Source organism: Daphnia magna, unplaced genomic scaffold, assembly GCF_020631705.1.
Source record: "Daphnia magna isolate NIES unplaced genomic scaffold, ASM2063170v1.1 Dm_contigs335, whole genome shotgun sequence".
NCBI classification, from domain to species: domain Eukaryota; kingdom Metazoa; phylum Arthropoda; class Branchiopoda; order Diplostraca; family Daphniidae; genus Daphnia; species Daphnia magna.
Genome location: NW_025533251.1, coordinates 49,567 through 66,506, shown reverse-complemented (window position 1 = coordinate 66,506; position 16,940 = coordinate 49,567). Strand labels below are relative to the sequence as shown.

General features: G+C 36.7%; 17 non-coding genes and 8 pseudogenes across 17 annotated transcripts; all 25 read right to left on the bottom strand.

The window, feature by feature from the left end:
- Positions 1–512: 512 nt before the first annotated feature.
- LOC123468295 lies at positions 513–634 on the bottom strand (annotated as a pseudogene).
- Positions 635–1,143: 509 nt separating this feature from the next.
- Positions 1,144–1,262, bottom strand: LOC123468288 (annotated as a pseudogene).
- Positions 1,263–1,780: 518 nt separating this feature from the next.
- Positions 1,781–1,901, bottom strand: LOC123468285 (annotated as a pseudogene).
- Positions 1,902–2,415: 514 nt separating this feature from the next.
- LOC123468291 lies at positions 2,416–2,534 on the bottom strand (annotated as a pseudogene).
- Positions 2,535–3,045: 511 nt separating this feature from the next.
- Positions 3,046–3,166, bottom strand: LOC123468294 (annotated as a pseudogene).
- Positions 3,167–3,679: 513 nt separating this feature from the next.
- LOC123468341 lies at positions 3,680–3,799 on the bottom strand (annotated as a pseudogene).
- Positions 3,800–4,309: 510 nt separating this feature from the next.
- Positions 4,310–4,428, bottom strand: LOC123468329. Its single transcript, XR_006642205.1, has one exon. It is a non-coding gene; the product is annotated as a 5S ribosomal RNA (ribosomal RNA).
- Positions 4,429–4,938: 510 nt separating this feature from the next.
- On the bottom strand, positions 4,939–5,058 carry LOC123468343 (annotated as a pseudogene).
- A 510-nt stretch (positions 5,059–5,568) lies between these two features.
- On the bottom strand, positions 5,569–5,687 carry LOC123468328. The gene has a single exon (XR_006642204.1). It is a non-coding gene; the product is annotated as a 5S ribosomal RNA (ribosomal RNA).
- Positions 5,688–6,823: 1,136 nt separating this feature from the next.
- LOC123468326 lies at positions 6,824–6,942 on the bottom strand. The gene has a single exon (XR_006642202.1). It is a non-coding gene; the product is annotated as a 5S ribosomal RNA (ribosomal RNA).
- A 511-nt stretch (positions 6,943–7,453) lies between these two features.
- On the bottom strand, positions 7,454–7,572 carry LOC123468325. The gene has a single exon (XR_006642201.1). It is a non-coding gene; the product is annotated as a 5S ribosomal RNA (ribosomal RNA).
- Positions 7,573–8,085: 513 nt separating this feature from the next.
- Positions 8,086–8,203, bottom strand: LOC123468339 (annotated as a pseudogene).
- An 881-nt stretch (positions 8,204–9,084) lies between these two features.
- On the bottom strand, positions 9,085–9,203 carry LOC123468324. Its single transcript, XR_006642200.1, has one exon. It is a non-coding gene; the product is annotated as a 5S ribosomal RNA (ribosomal RNA).
- A 510-nt stretch (positions 9,204–9,713) lies between these two features.
- On the bottom strand, positions 9,714–9,832 carry LOC123468323. The gene has a single exon (XR_006642199.1). It is a non-coding gene; the product is annotated as a 5S ribosomal RNA (ribosomal RNA).
- Positions 9,833–10,342: 510 nt separating this feature from the next.
- On the bottom strand, positions 10,343–10,461 carry LOC123468322. The gene has a single exon (XR_006642198.1). It is a non-coding gene; the product is annotated as a 5S ribosomal RNA (ribosomal RNA).
- Positions 10,462–10,972: 511 nt separating this feature from the next.
- LOC123468321 lies at positions 10,973–11,091 on the bottom strand. The gene has a single exon (XR_006642197.1). It is a non-coding gene; the product is annotated as a 5S ribosomal RNA (ribosomal RNA).
- A 357-nt stretch (positions 11,092–11,448) lies between these two features.
- On the bottom strand, positions 11,449–11,567 carry LOC123468320. Its single transcript, XR_006642196.1, has one exon. It is a non-coding gene; the product is annotated as a 5S ribosomal RNA (ribosomal RNA).
- A 511-nt stretch (positions 11,568–12,078) lies between these two features.
- Positions 12,079–12,197, bottom strand: LOC123468319. The gene has a single exon (XR_006642195.1). It is a non-coding gene; the product is annotated as a 5S ribosomal RNA (ribosomal RNA).
- Positions 12,198–12,708: 511 nt separating this feature from the next.
- LOC123468318 lies at positions 12,709–12,827 on the bottom strand. The gene has a single exon (XR_006642194.1). It is a non-coding gene; the product is annotated as a 5S ribosomal RNA (ribosomal RNA).
- Positions 12,828–13,337: 510 nt separating this feature from the next.
- Positions 13,338–13,456, bottom strand: LOC123468317. Its single transcript, XR_006642193.1, has one exon. It is a non-coding gene; the product is annotated as a 5S ribosomal RNA (ribosomal RNA).
- A 510-nt stretch (positions 13,457–13,966) lies between these two features.
- On the bottom strand, positions 13,967–14,085 carry LOC123468315. The gene has a single exon (XR_006642191.1). It is a non-coding gene; the product is annotated as a 5S ribosomal RNA (ribosomal RNA).
- Positions 14,086–14,595: 510 nt separating this feature from the next.
- Positions 14,596–14,714, bottom strand: LOC123468314. The gene has a single exon (XR_006642190.1). It is a non-coding gene; the product is annotated as a 5S ribosomal RNA (ribosomal RNA).
- Positions 14,715–15,225: 511 nt separating this feature from the next.
- Positions 15,226–15,344, bottom strand: LOC123468313. Its single transcript, XR_006642189.1, has one exon. It is a non-coding gene; the product is annotated as a 5S ribosomal RNA (ribosomal RNA).
- A 510-nt stretch (positions 15,345–15,854) lies between these two features.
- Positions 15,855–15,973, bottom strand: LOC123468312. The gene has a single exon (XR_006642188.1). It is a non-coding gene; the product is annotated as a 5S ribosomal RNA (ribosomal RNA).
- Positions 15,974–16,483: 510 nt separating this feature from the next.
- On the bottom strand, positions 16,484–16,602 carry LOC123468311. Its single transcript, XR_006642187.1, has one exon. It is a non-coding gene; the product is annotated as a 5S ribosomal RNA (ribosomal RNA).
- Between the last annotated feature and the right edge of the window lie 338 nt (positions 16,603–16,940).

Sequence of the window (16,940 nt, the reverse complement as noted above, 5' to 3'; positions counted from 1 at the left end):
CGTTTTAATACGAAACTGAATTGAATACACTCAAGGAATGATTTTCCAACATTGAAACCTACACAAGGACGATTAATTTCTATAAATTAAGGATATTGGACTGGTAACCATCGTGTTCGTTGAGCCACTATTTTTCTATGAAATAGAAATTCAAAAATTTAATACGAAACTGAATTGAATACGCTCAAGGAATGATTTTCCAACATTGAAACCTACACAAGGACGATTAATTTCTATAATTAAGGATATTGGACTGGTAACCATCGTGTTCGTTGAGCCACTATTTTTCTATGAAATAGAAATTCACATTCATCAGTAAAGTCACTGCTGGTAATAAAACACTCTACACTTCCCTTGTTGGTGTTTAAAAAATAGCTATCAGTGTGTACGAGATGAATTATCAAAATCCAACCCTAGATGGCGTTTAATAAAGTATCAAAATTCACCACGAGATGGTTTTAACTAAAACTTTGATTCATTTTCGAAACTCTTGCTGGTTATAAAACGTTTGATGCCAACAGCATCCCCGTATTCCCAAGCGGTCACCCTTCTAGGTAACTAACGGGACCCGACGCAGCTTAACTTTCTGGGAGCTGACGAGACCAGGTTTTTTCTGCGTGGTATGGCCGTTGACGTTTTAATACGAAACTGAATTGAATACACTCAAGGAATGATTTTCCAACATTGAAACCTACACAAGGACGATTAATTTCTATAATTAAGGATATTGGACTGGTAACCATCGTGTTCGTTGAGCCACTATTTTTCTATGAAATAGAAATTCAAAATTTAATACGAAACTGAATTGAATACGCTCAAGGAATGATTTTCCAACATTGAAACCTACACAAGGACGATTAATTTCTATAATTAAGGATATTGGACTGGTAACCATCGTGTTCGTTGAGCCACTATTTTTCTATGAAATAGAAATTCACATTCATCGGTAAAGTCACTGCTGGTAATAAAACACTCTACACTTCCCTTGTTGGTGTTTAAAAAATAGCTATCAGTGTGTACGAGATGAATTATCAAAATTCAACCCTAGATGGCGTTTAATAAAGTATCAAAATTCACCACGAGATGGTTTTAACTAAAACTTTGATTCATTTTCGAAACTCTTGCTGGTTATAAAACGTTTGATGCCAACAGCATCCCCGTATTCCCAAGCGGTCACCCTTCTAGGTACTAACGGGACCCGACGCAGCTTAACTTCTGGGAGCTGACGAGACCAGGTTTTTCTGCGTGGTATGGCCGTTGACGTTTTAATACGAAACTGAATTGAATACACTTAAAGGAATGATTTTCCAACATTGGAAACCTACACAAGGACGATTAATTTCTATAATTAAGGGATATTGGACTGGTAACCATCGTGTTTCGTTGAGCCACTATTTTCTCTATGAAATAGAAATTCAAAATTTAATACGAAACTGAATTGAATACGCTCAAGGAATGATTTTCCAACATTGAAACCTACACAAGGACGATTAATTTCCTATAATTAAGGATATTGGACTTGGTAACCATCGTGTTCGTTGAGCCACTATTTTTTCTATGAAATAGAAATTCACATTCATCAGTAAAGTCACTGCTGGTAATAAAACACTCTACACTTCCCTTGTTGGTGTTTAAAAAATAGCTATCAGTGTGTACGAGATGAATTATCAAAATTCAACCCTAGATGGCGTTTAATAAAAGTATCAAAATTCACCACGAGATGGTTTTAACTAAAACTTTGATTCATTTTCGAAACTCTTGCTGGTTATAAAACGTTTGATGCCAACAGCATCCCGTATTCCCAAGCGGTCACCCTTCTAGGTACTAACGGGACCCGACGCAGCTTAACTTCACTGGGAGCTGACGAGACCAGGTTTTTTCTGCGTGGTATGGCCGTTGACGTTTTATTACGAAACTGAATTGAATACACTCAAGGAATGATTTTCCAACATTGAAACCTACACAAGGACGATTAATTTCTATAATTAAGGATATTGGACTGGTAACCATCGTGTTCGTTGAGCCACTATTTTTCTAAATGAAATAGAAATTCAAGAATTTAATACGAAACTGAATTGAATACGCTCAAGGAATGATTTTCCAACATTGAAACCTACACAAGGACGATTAATTTCTATAATTAAGGATATTGGACTGGTAACCATCGTGTTCGTTGAGCCACTATTTTCTCTATGAAATAGAAATTCACATTCATCAGGTAAAGTCACTGCTGGTAATAAAACACTCTACACTTCCCTTGTTGGTGTTTAAAAAATAGCTATCAGTGTGTACGAGATGAATTATCAAAATTCAACCCTAGATGGCGTTTAATAAAGTATCAAAATTCACCACGAGATGGTTTTAACTAAAACTTTGATTCATTTTCGAAACTCTTGCTGGTTATAAAACGTTTGATGCCAACAGCATCCCGTATTCCCAAGCGGTCACCCTTCTAGGTACTAACGGGACCCGACGCAGCTTAACTTCTGGGGCTGACGAGACCAGGTTTTTTCCTGCGTGGTATGGCCGTTGACGTTTTAATACGAAACTGAATTGAATACACTCAAGGAATGATTTTCCAACATTGAAACCTACACAAGGACGATTAATTTCTATAATTAAGGATATTGGACTGGTAACCATCGTGTTCGTTGAGCCACTATTTTTTCTATGAAATAGAAATTCAAAAATTTAATACGAAACTGAATTGAATACGCTCAAGGAATGATTTTCCAACATTGAAACCTACACAAGGACGATTAATTTCTATAATTAAGGATATTGGACTGGTAACCATCGTGTTCGTTGAGCCACTATTTTTCTATGAAATAGAAATTCACATTCATCGGTAAAGTCACTGCTGGTAATAAAACACTCTACACTTCCCTTGTTGGTGTTTAAAAAATAGCTATCAGTGTGTACGAGATGAATTATCAAAATTCAACCCTAGATGGCGTTTAATAAAGTATCAAAATTCACCACGAGATGGTTTTAACTAAAACTTTGATTCATTTTCGAAACTCTTGCTGGTTATAAAACGTTTGATGCCAACAGCATCCCGTATTCCCAAGCGGTCACCCTTCTAGGTACTAACGGGACCCGACGCGACGTTAACTTCTGGGAGCTGACGAGACCAGGTTTTTTCTCGCGTGGTATGGCCGTTGACGTTTTAATACGAAACTGAATTAAATACACTCAAGGAATGATTTTCCCAACATTGAAACCTACACAAGGACGATTAATTTCTATAATTAAGGATATTGGACTGGTAACCATCGTGTTCGTTGAGCCACTATTTTTCTATGAAATAGAAATTCAAAATTTAATACGAAACTGAATTGAATACGCTCAAGGAATGATTTTCCAACATTGAAACCTACACAAGGACGATTAATTTCTATAATTAAGGATATTGGACTGGTAACCATCGTGTTCGTTGAGCCACTATTTTTCTATGAAATAGAAATTCACATTCATCAGTAAAGTCACTGCTGGTAATAAAACACTCTACACCTTCCCTTGTTGGTGTTTAAAAAATAGCTATCAGTGTGTACGAGATGAATTATCAAAATTCAACCCTAGATGGCGTTTAATAAAGTATCAAAATTCACCACGAGATGGTTTTAACTAAAACTTTGATTCATTTTCGCGAAACTCTTGCTGGTTATAAAACGTTTGATGCCAACAGCATCCCGTATTCCCCAAGCGGTCACCCTTCTAGGTACTAACGGGACCCGACGCAGCTTAACTTCTGGGAGCTGACGAGACCAGGTTTTTTCTGCGTGGTATGGCCGTTGACGTTTTAATACGAAACTGAATTGAATACACTCAAGGAATGATTTTCCAACATTGAAACCTACACAAGGACGATTAATTTCTATAATTAAGGATATTGGACTGGTAACCATCGTGTTCGTTGAGCCACTATTTTTCTATGAAATAGAAATTCAAAAATTTAATACGAAACTGAATTGAATACGCTCAAGGAATGATTTTCCAACATTGAAACCTACACAAGGACGATTAATTTCTATAATTAAGGATATTGGACTGGTAACCATCGTGTTCGTTGAGCCACTATTTTTCTATGAAATAGAAATTCACATTCATCGGTAAAGTCACTGCTGGTAATAAAACACTCTACACTTCCCTTGTTGGTGTTTAAAAAATAGCTATCAGTGTGTACGAGATGAATTATCAAAATTCAACCCTAGATGGCGTTTAATAAAGTATCAAAATTCACCACGAGATGGTTTTAACTAAAACTTTGATTCATTTTCGAAACTCTTGCTGGTTATAAAACGTTTGATGCCAACAGCATCCCGTATTCCCAAGCGGTCACCCTTCTAGGTACTAACGGGACCCGACGCAGCTTAACTTCTGGGAGCTGACGAGACCAGGTTTTTTCTGCGTGGTATGGCCGTTGACGTTTTAATACGAAACTGAATTGAATACACTCAAGGAATGATTTTCCAACATTGAAACCTACACAAGGACGATTAATTTCTATAATTAAGGATATTGGACTGGTAACCATCGTGTTCGTTGAGCCACTATTTTTCTATGAAATAGAAATTCAAGAATTTAATACGAAACTGAATTGAATACGCTCAAGGAATGATTTTCCAACATTGAAACCTACACAAGGACGATTAATTTCTATAATTAAGGATATTGGACTGGTAACCATCGTGTTCGTTGAGCCACTATTTTTCTATGAAATAGAAATTCACATTCATCGGTAAAGTCACTGCTGGTAATAAAACACTCTACACTTCCCTTGTTGGTGTTTAAAAAATAGCTATCAGTGTGTACGAGATGAATTATCAAAATTCAACCCTAGATGGCGTTTAATAAAGTATCAAAATTCACCACGAGATGGTTTTAACTAAAACTTTGATTCATTTTCGAAACTCTTGCTGGTTATAAAACGTTTGATGCCAACAGCATCCCGTATTCCCAAGCGGTCACCCTTCTAGGTACTAACGGGACCCGACGCAGCTTAACTTCTGGGGAGCTGACGAGACCAGGTTTTTTCTGCGTGGTATGGCCGTTGACGTTTTAATACGAAACTGAATTGAATACACTCAAGGAATGATTTTCCAACATTGAAACCTACACAAGGACGATTAATTTCTATAATTAAGGATATTGGACTGGTAACCATCGTGTTCGTTGAGCCCCTATTTTTCTATGAAATAGAAATTACAAAATTTAATACGAAACTGAATTGAATACGCTCAAGGAATGATTTTCCAACATTGAAACCTACACAAGGACGATTAATTTCTATAATTAAGGATATTGGACTGGTAACCATCGTGTTCGTTGAGCCACTATTTTTCTATGAAATAGAAATTCACATTCATCGGTAAAGTCACTGCTGGTAATAAAACACTCTACACTTCCCTTGTTGGTGTTTAAAAAATAGCTATCAGTGTGTACGAGATGAATTATCAAAATTCAACCCTAGATGGCGTTTAATAAAGTATCAAAATTCACCACGAGATGGTTTTAACTAAAACTTTGATTCATTTTCGAAACTCTTGCTGGTTATAAAACGTTTGATGCCAACAGCATCCCGTATTCCCAAGCGGTCACCCTTCTAGGTACTAACGGGACCCGACGCAGCTTAACTTCTGGGAGCTGACGAGACCAGGTTTTTTCTGCGTGGTATGGCCGTTGACGTTTTAATACGAAACTGAATTGAATACACTCAAGGAATGATTTTCCAACATTGAAACCTACACAAGGACGATTAATTTCTATAATTAAGGATATTGGACTGGTAACCATCGTGTTCGTTGAGCCACTATTTTTCTATGAAATAGAAATTCAAGAATTTAATACGAAACTGAATTGAATACGCTCAAGGAATGATTTTCCAACATTGAAACCTACACAAGGACGATTAATTTCTATAATTAAGGATATTGGACTGGTAACCATCGTGTTCGTTGAGCCACTATTTTTCTATGAAATAGAAATTCACATTCATCAGTAAAGTCACTGCTGGTAATAAAACACTCTACACTTCCCTTGTTGGTGTTTAAAAAATAGCTATCAGTGTGTACGAGATGAATTATCAAAATTCAACCCTAGATGGCGTTTAATAAAGTATCAAAATTCACCACGAGATGGTTTTAACTAAAACTTTGATTCATTTTCGAAACTCTTGCTGGTTATAAAACGTTTGATGCCAACAGCATCCCGTATTCCCAAGCGGTCACCCTTCTAGGTACTAACGGGACCCGACGCGGCTTAACTTACTTCAGGAGGGACGAGGTTTTTTCTGCGTGGTATGGCCGTTGACGTTTTAATACGAAACTGAATTGAATACACTCAAGGAATGATTTTCCAACATTGAAACCTACACAAGGACGATTAATTTCTATAATTAAGGATATTGGACTGGTAACCATCGTGTTCGTTGAGCCACTATTTTTCTATGAAATAGAAATTCAAGAATTTAATACGAAACTGAATTGAATACGCTCAAGGAATGATTTTCCAACATTGAAACCTACACAAGGACGATTAATTTCTATAATTAAGGATATTGGACTGGTAACCATCGTGTTCGTTGAGCCACTATTTTTCTATGAAATAGAAATTCACATTCATCAGTAAAGTCACTGCTGGTAATAAAACACTCTACACTTCCCTTGTTGGTGTTTAAAAAATAGCTATCAGTGTGTACGAGATGAATTATCAAAATTCAACCCTAGATGGCGTTTAATAAAGTATCAAAATTCACCACGAGATGGTTTTAACTAAAACTTTGATTCATTTTCGAAACTCTTGCTGGTTATAAAACGTTTGATGCCAACAGCATCCCGTATTCCCAAGCGGTCACCCTTCTAGGTACTAACGGGACCCGACGCAGCTTAACTTCTGGGAGCTGACGAGACCAGGTTTTTTCTGCGTGGTATGGCCGTTGACGTTTTAATACGAAACTGAATTGAATACACTCAAGGAATGATTTTCCAACATTGAAAACCTACACAAGGACGATTAATTTCTATAATTAAGGATATTGGACTGGTAACCATCGTGTTCGTTGAGCCACTATTTTTCTATGAAATAGAAATTCAAGAATTTAATACGAAACTGAATTGAATACGCTCAAGGAATGATTTTCCAACATTGAAACCTACACAAGGACGATTAATTTCTATAATTAAGGATATTGGACTGGTAACCATCGTGTTCGTTGAGCCACTATTTTTCTATGAAATAGAAATTCACATTCATCGGTAAAGTCACTGCTGGTAATAAAACACTCTACACTTCCCTTGTTGGTGTTTAAAAAATAGCTATCAGTGTGTACGAGATGAATTATCAAAATTCAACCCTAGATGGCGTTTAATAAAGTATCAAAATTCACCACGAGATGGTTTTAACTAAAACTTTGATTCATTTTCGAAACTCTTGCTGGTTATAAAACGTTTGATGCCAACAGCATCCCGTATTCCCAAGCGGTCACCCTTCTAGGTACTAACGGGACCCGACGCAGCTTAACTTCTGGGAGCTGACGAGACCAGGTTTTTTCTGCGTGGTATGGCCGTTGACGTTTTAATACGAAACTGAATTGAATACACTCAAGGAATGATTTTCCAACATTGAAACCTACACAAGGACGATTAATTTCTATAATTAAGGATATTGGACTGGTAACCATCGTGTTCGTTGAGCCACTATTTTTCTATGAAATAGAAATTCAAGAATTTAATACGAAACTGAATTGAATACGCTCAAGGAATGATTTTCCAACATTGAAACCTACACAAGGACGATTAATTTCTATAATTAAGGATATTGGACTGGTAACCATCGTGTTCGTTGAGCCACTATTTTTCTATGAAATAGAAATTCACATTCATCGGTAGTAAAGTCACTGCTGGTAATAAAACACTCTACACTTCCCTTGTTGGTGTTTAAAAAATAGCTATCAGTGTGTACGAGATGAATTATCAAAATTCAACCCTAGATGGCGTTTAATAAAGTATCAAAATTCACCACGAGATGGTTTTAACTAAAACTTTGATTCATTTTCGAAACTCTTGCTGGTTATAAAACGTTTGATGCCAACAGCATCCCGTATTCCCAAGCGGTCACCCTTCTAGGTACTAACGGGACCCGACGCAGCTTAACTTCTGGGAGCTGACGAGACCAGGTTTTTCTGCGTGGTATGGCCGTTGACGTTTTAATACGAAACTGAATTGAATACACTCAAGGAATGATTTTCCAACATTGAAACCTACACAAGGACGATTAATTTCTATAATTAAGGATATTGGACTGGTAACCATCGTGTTCGTTGAGCCACTATTTTTCTATGAAATAGAAATTCAAGAATTTAATACGAAACTGAATTGAATACGCTCAAGGAATGATTTTCCAACATTGAAACCTACACAAGGACGATTAATTTCTATAATTAAGGATATTGGACTGGTAACCATCGTGTTCGTTGAGCCACTATTTTTCTATGAAATAGAAATTCACATTCATCGGTAAAGTCACTGCTGGTAATAAAACACTCTACACTTCCCTTGTTGGTGTTTAAAAAATAGCTATCAGTGTGTACGAGATGAATTATCAAAATTCAACCCTAGATGGCGTTTAATAAAGTATCAAAATTCACCACGAGAGGTTTTAACTAAAACTTTGATTCATTTTCGAAACTCTTGCTGGTTATAAAACTTATTCTTATGTACAAATTTCTGCTGGATAAATTCACTCAAGGAATGATTTTCCAACATTGAAACCTACACAAGGACGATTAATTTCTATAATTAAGGATATTGGACTGGTAACCATCGTGTTCGTTGAATTACAAGCTTTAAAAAAAACATTATTTCTATAAAAGAAATTCACATTCATCGGTAAAGTCACTGCTGGTAATAAAACCTCTACACTTCCCTTGTTGGTGTTTAAAAAATAGCTATCAGTGTGTACGAGATGAATTATCAAAATTCAACCCTAGATGGCGTTTAATAAAGTATCAAAATTCACCACGAGATGGTTTTAACTAAAACTTTGATTCATTTTCGAAACTCTTGCTGGTTATAAAACGTTTGATGCCAACAGCATCCCGTATTCCCAAGCGGTCACCCTTCTAGGTACTAACGGGACCCGACGCAGCTTAACTTCTGGGAGCTGACGAGACCAGGTTTTTTCTGCGTGGTATGGCCGTTGACGTTTTAATACGAAACTGAATTGAATACACTCAAGGAATGATTTTCCAACATTGAAACCTACACAAGGACGATTAATTTCTATAATTAAGGATATTGGACTGGTAACCATCGTGTTCGTTGAGCCACTATTTTTCTATGAAATAGAAATTCAAGAATTTAATACGAAACTGAATTGAATACGCTCAAGGAATGATTTTCCAACATTGAAACCTACACAAGGACGATTAATTTCTATAATTAAGGATATTGGACTGGTAACCATCGTGTTCGTTGAGCCACTATTTTTCTATGAAATAGAAATTCACATTCATCGGTAAAGTCACTGCTGGTAATAAAACACTCTACACTTCCCTTGTTGGTGTTTAAAAAATAGCTATCAGTGTGTACGAGATGAATTATCAAAATTCAACCCTAGATGGCGTTTAATAAAGTATCAAAATTCACCACGAGATGGTTTTAACTAAAACTTTGATTCATTTTCGAAACTCTTGCTGGTTATAAAACGTTTGATGCCAACAGCATCCCGTATTCCCAAGCGGTCACCCTTCTAGGTACTAACGGGACCCGACGCAGCTTAACTTCTGGGAGCTGACGAGACCAGGTTTTTTCTGCGTGGTATGGCCGTTGACGTTTTAATACGAAACTGAATTGAATACACTCAAGGAATGATTTTCCAACATTGAAACCTACACAAGGACGATTAATTTCTATAATTAAGGATATTGGACTGGTAACCATCGTGTTCGTTGAGCCACTATTTTTCTATGAAATAGAAATTCAAGAATTTAATACGAAACTGAATTGAATACGCTCAAGGAATGATTTTCCAACATTGAAACCTACACAAGGACGATTAATTTCTATAATTAAGGATATTGGACTGGTAACCATCGTGTTCGTTGAGCCACTATTTTTCTATGAAATAGAAATTCACATTCATCGGTAAAGTCACTGCTGGTAATAAAACACTCTACACTTCCCTTGTTGGTGTTTAAAAAATAGCTATCAGTGTGTACGAGATGAATTATCAAAATTCAACCCTAGATGGCGTTTAATAAAGTATCAAAATTCACCACGAGATGGTTTTAACTAAAACTTTGATTCATTTTCGAAACTCTTGCTGGTTATAAAACGTTTGATGCCAACAGCATCCCGTATTCCCAAGCGGTCACCCTTCTAGGTACTAACGGGACCCGACGCAGCTTAACTTCTGGGAGCTGACGAGACCAGGTTTTTTCTGCGTGGTATGGCCGTTGACGTTTTAATACGAAACTGAATTGAATACACTCAAGGAATGATTTTCCAACATTGAAACCTACACAAGGACGATTAATTTCTATAATTAAGGATATTGGACTGGTAACCATCGTGTTCGTTGAGCCACTATTTTTCTATGAAATAGAAATTCAAGAATTTAATACGAAACTGAATTGAATACGCTCAAGGAATGATTTTCCAACATTGAAACCTACACAAGGACGATTAATTTCTATAATTAAGGATATTGGACTGGTAACCATCGTGTTCGTTGAGCCACTATATTTTCTATGAAATAGAAATTCACATTCATCGGTAAAGTCACTGCTGGTAATAAAACACTCTACACTTCCCTTGTTGGTGTTTAAAAAATAGCTATCAGTGTGTACGAGATGAATTATCAAAATTCAACCCTAGATGGCGTTTAATAAAGTATCAAAATTCACCACGAGATGGTTTTAACTAAAACTTTGATTCATTTTCGAAACTCTTGCTGGTTATAAAACGTTTGATGCCAACAGCATCCCGTATTCCCAAGCGGTCACCCTTCTAGGTACTAACGGGACCCGACGCAGCTTAACTTCTGGGAGCTGACGAGACCAGGTTTTTTCTGCGTGGTATGGCCGTTGACGTTTTAATACGAAACTGAATTGAATACACTCAAGGAATGATTTTCCAACATTGAAACCTACACAAGGACGATTAATTTCTATAATTAAGGATATTGGACTGGTAACCATCGTGTTCGTTGAGCCACTATTTTTCTATGAAATAGAAATTCACATTCATCGGTAAAGTCACTGCTGGTAATAAAACACTCTACACTTCCCTTGTTGGTGTTTAAAAAATAGCTATCAGTGTGTACGAGATGAATTATCAAAATTCAACCCTAGATGGCGTTTAATAAAGTATCAAAATTCACCACGAGATGGTTTTAACTAAAACTTTGATTCATTTTCGAAACTCTTGCTGGTTATAAAACGTTTGATGCCAACAGCATCCCGTATTCCCAAGCGGTCACCCTTCTAGGTACTAACGGGACCCGACGCAGCTTAACTTCTGGGAGCTGACGAGACCAGGTTTTTTCTGCGTGGTATGGCCGTTGACGTTTTAATACGAAACTGAATTGAATACACTCAAGGAATGATTTTCCAACATTGAAACCTACACAAGGACGATTAATTTCTATAATTAAGGATATTGGACTGGTAACCATCGTGTTCGTTGAGCCACTATTTTTCTATGAAATAGAAATTCAAGAATTTAATACGAAACTGAATTGAATACGCTCAAGGAATGATTTTCCAACATTGAAACCTACACAAGGACGATTAATTTCTATAATTAAGGATATTGGACTGGTAACCATCGTGTTCGTTGAGCCACTATTTTTTCTATGAAATAGAAATTCACATTCATCGGTAAAGTCACTGCTGGTAATAAAACACTCTACACTTCCCTTGTTGGTGTTTAAAAAATAGCTATCAGTGTGTACGAGATGAATTATCAAAATTCAACCCTAGATGGCGTTTAATAAAGTATCAAAATTCACCACGAGATGGTTTTAACTAAAACTTTGATTCATTTTCGAAACTCTTGCTGGTTATAAAACGTTTGATGCCAACAGCATCCCGTATTCCCAAGCGGTCACCCTTCTAGGTACTAACGGGACCCGACGCAGCTTAACTTCTGGGAGCTGACGAGACCAGGTTTTTTCTGCGTGGTATGGCCGTTGACGTTTTAATACGAAACTGAATTGAATACACTCAAGGAATGATTTTCCAACATTGAAACCTACACAAGGACGATTAATTTCTATAATTAAGGATATTGGACTGGTAACCATCGTGTTCGTTGAGCCACTATTTTTCTATGAAATAGAAATTCAAGAATTTAATACGAAACTGAATTGAATACGCTCAAGGAATGATTTTCCAACATTGAAACCTACACAAGGACGATTAATTTCTATAATTAAGGATATTGGACTGGTAACCATCGTGTTCGTTGAGCCACTATTTTTCTAATGAAATAGAAATTCACATTCATCAGTAAAGTCACTGCTGGTAATAAAACACTCTACACTTCCCTTGTTGGTGTTTAAAAAATAGCTATCAGTGTGTACGAGATGAATTATCAAAATTCAACCCTAGATGGCGTTTAATAAAGTATCAAAATTCACCACGAGATGGTTTTAACTAAAACTTTGATTCATTTTCGAAACTCTTGCTGGTTATAAAACGTTTGATGCCAACAGCATCCCGTATTCCCAAGCGGTCACCCTTCTAGGTACTAACGGGACCCGACGCAGCTTAACTTCTGGGAGCTGACGAGACCAGGTTTTTTCTGCGTGGTATGGCCGTTGACGTTTTAATACGAAACTGAATTGAATACACTCAAGGAATGATTTTCCAACATTGAAACCTACACAAGGACGATTAATTTCTATAATTAAGGATATTGGACTGGTAACCATCGTGTTCGTTGAGCCACTATTTTTCTATGAAATAGAAATTCAAGAATTTAATACGAAACTGAATTGAATACGCTCAAGGAATGATTTTCCAACATTGAAACCTACACAAGGACGATTAATTTCTATAATTAAGGATATTGGACTGGTAACCATCGTGTTCGTTGAGCCACTATTTTTCTATGAAATAGAAATTCACATTCATCGGTAAAGTCACTGCTGGTAATAAAACACTCTACACTTCCCTTGTTGGTGTTTAAAAAATAGCTATCAGTGTGTACGAGATGAATTATCAAAATTCAACCCTAGATGGCGTTTAATAAAGTATCAAAATTCACCACGAGATGGTTTTAACTAAAACTTTGATTCATTTTCGAAACTCTTGCTGGTTATAAAACGTTTGATGCCAACAGCATCCCGTATTCCCAAGCGGTCACCCTTCTAGGTACTAACGGGACCCGACGCAGCTTAACTTCTGGGAGCTGACGAGACCAGGTTTTTTCTGCGTGGTATGGCCGTTGACGTTTTAATACGAAACTGAATTGAATACACTCAAGGAATGATTTTCCAACATTGAAACCTACACAAGGACGATTAATTTCTATAATTAAGGATATTGGACTGGTAACCATCGTGTTCGTTGAGCCACTATTTTTCTATGAAATAGAAATTCAAGAATTTAATACGAAACTGAATTGAATACGCTCAAGGAATGATTTTCCAACATTGAAACCTACACAAGGACGATTAATTTCTATAATTAAGGATATTGGACTGGTAACCATCGTGTTCGTTGAGCCACTATTTTTCTATGAAATAGAAATTCACATTCATCGGTAAAGTCACTGCTGGTAATAAAACACTCTACACTTCCCTTGTTGGTGTTTAAAAAATAGCTATCAGTGTGTACGAGATGAATTATCAAAATTCAACCCTAGATGGCGTTTAATAAAGTATCAAAATTCACCACGAGATGGTTTTAACTAAAACTTTGATTCATTTTCGAAACTCTTGCTGGTTATAAAACGTTTGATGCCAACAGCATCCCGTATTCCCAAGCGGTCACCCTTCTAGGTACTAACGGGACCCGACGCAGCTTAACTTCTGGGAGCTGACGAGACCAGGTTTTTTCTGCGTGGTATGGCCGTTGACGTTTTAATACGAAACTGAATTGAATACACTCAAGGAATGATTTTCCAACATTGAAACCTACACAAGGACGATTAATTTCTATAATTAAGGATATTGGACTGGTAACCATCGTGTTCGTTGAGCCACTATTTTTCTATGAAATAGAAATTCAAGAATTTAATACGAAACTGAATTGAATACGCTCAAGGAATGATTTTCCAACATTGAAACCTACACAAGGACGATTAATTTCTATAATTAAGGATATTGGACTGGTAACCATCGTGTTCGTTGAGCCACTATTTTTCTATGAAATAGAAATTCACATTCATCGGTAAAGTCACTGCTGGTAATAAAACACTCTACACTTCCCTTGTTGGTGTTTAAAAAATAGCTATCAGTGTGTACGAGATGAATTATCAAAATTCAACCCTAGATGGCGTTTAATAAAGTATCAAAATTCACCACGAGATGGTTTTAACTAAAACTTTGATTCATTTTCGAAACTCTTGCTGGTTATAAAACGTTTGATGCCAACAGCATCCCGTATTCCCAAGCGGTCACCCTTCTAGGTACTAACGGGACCCGACGCAGCTTAACTTCTGGGAGCTGACGAGACCAGGTTTTTTCTGCGTGGTATGGCCGTTGACGTTTTAATACGAAACTGAATTGAATACACTCAAAGGAATGATTTTCCAACATTGAAACCTACACAAGGACGATTAATTTCTATAATTAAGGATATTGGACTGGTAACCATCGTGTTCGTTGAGCCACTATTTTTCTATGAAATAGAAATTCAAGAATTTAATACGAAACTGAATTGAATACGCTCAAGGAATGATTTTCCAACATTGAAACCTACACAAGGACGATTAATTTCTATAATTAAGGATATTGGACTGGTAACCATCGTGTTCGTTGAGCCACTATTTTTCTATGAAATAGAAATTCACATTCATCGGTAAAGTCACTGCTGGTAATAAAACACTCTACACTTCCCTTGTTGGTGTTTAAAAAATAGCTATCAGTGTGTACGAGATGAATTATCAAAATTCAACCCTAGATGGCGTTTAATAAAGTATCAAAATTCACCACGAGATGGTTTTAACTAAAACTTTGATTCATTTTCGAAACTCTTGCTGGTTATAAAACGTTTGATGCCAACAGCATCCCGTATTCCCAAGCGGTCACCCTTCTAGGTACTAACGGGACCCGACGCAGCTTAACTTCTGGGAGCTGACGAGACCAGGTTTTTTCTGCGTGGTATGGCCGTTGACGTTTTAATACGAAACTGAATTGAATACACTCAAGGAATGATTTTCCAACATTGAAACCTACACAAGGACGATTAATTTCTATAATTAAGGATATTGGACTGGTAACCATCGTGTTCGTTGAGCCACTATTTTTCTATGAAATAGAAATTCAAGAATTTAATACGAAACTGAATTGAATACGCTCAAGGAATGATTTTCCAACATTGAAACCTACACAAGGACGATTAATTTCTATAATTAAGGATATTGGACTGGTAACCATCGTGTTCGTTGAGCCACTATTTTTCTATGAAATAGAAATTCACATTCATCGGTAAAGTCACTGCTGGTAATAAAACACTCTACACTTCCCTTGTTGGTGTTTAAAAAATAGCTATCAGTGTGTACGAGATGAATTATCAAAATTCAACCCTAGATGGCGTTTAATAAAGTATCAAAATTCACCACGAGATGGTTTTAACTAAAACTTTGATTCATTTTCGAAACTCTTGCTGGTTATAAAACGTTTGATGCCAACAGCATCCCGTATTCCCAAGCGGTCACCCTTCTAGGTACTAACGGGACCCGACGCAGCTTAACTTCTGGGAGCTGACGAGACCAGGTTTTTTCTGCGTGGTATGGCCGTTGACGTTTTAATACGAAACTGAATTGAATACACTCAAGGAATGATTTTCCAACATTGAAACCTACACAAGGACGATTAATTTCTATAATTAAGGATATTGGACTGGTAACCATCGTGTTCGTTGAGCCACTATTTTTCTATGAAATAGAAATTCAAGAATTTAATACGAAACTGAATTGAATACGCTCAAGGAATGATTTTCCAACATTGAAACCTACACAAGGACGATTAATTTCTATAATTAAGGATATTGGACTGGTAACCATCGTGTTCGTTGAGCCACTATTTTTCTATGAAATAGAAATTCACATTCATCGGTAAAGTCACTGCTGGTAATAAAACACTCTACACTTCCCTTGTTGGTGTTTAAAAAATAGCTATCAGTGTGTACGAGATGAATTATCAAAATTCAACCCTAGATGGCGTTTAATAAAGTATCAAAATTCACCACGAGATGGTTTTAACTAAAACTTTGATTCATTTTCGAAACTCTTGCTGGTTATAAAACGTTTGATGCCAACAGCATCCCGTATTCCCAAGCGGTCACCCTTCTAGGTACTAACGGGACCCGACGCAGCTTAACTTCTGGGAGCTGACGAGACCAGGTTTTTTCTGCGTGGTATGGCCGTTGACGTTTTAATACGAAACTGAATTGAATACACTCAAGGAATGATTTTCCAACATTGAAACCTACACAAGGACGATTAATTTCTATAATTAAGGATATTGGACTGGTAACCATCGTGTTCGTTGAGCCACTATTTTTCTATGAAATAGAAATTCAAGAATTTAATACGAAACTGAATTGAATACGCTCAAGGAATGATTTTCCAACATTGAAACCTACACAAGGACGATTAATTTCTATAATTAAGGATATTGGACTGGTAACCATCGTGTTCGTTGAGCCACTATTTTTCTATGAAATAGAAATTCACATTCATCGGTAAAGTCACTGCTGGTAATAAAAC